This window comes from Mandrillus leucophaeus, unplaced genomic scaffold (genome assembly GCF_000951045.1).
Source record: "Mandrillus leucophaeus isolate KB7577 unplaced genomic scaffold, Mleu.le_1.0 Scaffold15, whole genome shotgun sequence".
In the NCBI taxonomy this organism is placed as follows: Eukaryota; Metazoa; Chordata; class Mammalia; order Primates; family Cercopithecidae; genus Mandrillus; species Mandrillus leucophaeus.
This window is the reverse complement of record NW_012101476.1, coordinates 8,314,115-8,314,883: the sequence shown is the minus strand read 5'-3', so window position 1 is coordinate 8,314,883 and position 769 is coordinate 8,314,115.

The following is a 769-nucleotide window of genomic DNA, read 5'->3' as shown; positions in this document are numbered from 1 at the left end:
TATGGGCCGGGCGAGCAATCCCAGCGCTTTGGGAGGCCAAGGTGAGCGGATTACTTGAGGCCAGGTGTTTGAGACCAGCCTGGCCAATGTGATGCAACCCGTCTCCACTAAAAATACAAAAATGAGCCTCTAAGGCATGGTGGCACATGCCTGTAATCCCAGCTCTTTGGGAGGCTGAGGCACAAGAATTGCTTGAACCCAGGAGGCAGAGGTTGCAGTGAGCTGAGATCACACCACTGCACTCTAGCCTAGGAGTTGGTGCAAAAAAAAAAAAAAAATTATTTGTATGTGTACCCACTGGTCATTGGTTAGGTCATTTGAACTTAAAATGAACAGACTTCTCAGCAGTCTTAGGAACCTAAACCTGTTGGTAAGAAGAGGAGCTTCTGTCCCTCCAAATAGAAGAAATGGAAGTGTTAGCATGGTAAGCACGCATTTACGATTATTTTATTCTACCAACACTTACAGTGATTACTAAGTACTTAATAAACATGCACTTATTTAATTCTCGTACAAACTCTAGGATGTAAGTTATATTACTGTTCCCGTCTTACAGATAAGCAACCTAAGGGATGAAGTAACTTGCTCAGCATCCCACAGTTGCTAGTGGTGGAGCTGGGATTTGAACCCGCACAGCTGGCTCCAGAACCCATGCCGTAACCAGTCAATCACAGTTCCCTTTCCCCCATTATCCACATTTCCCATAACGCAGCTATGACTTTTATATTTTTTCTTAAACCATTGATTTTTAACAACTGAGCACCTATTA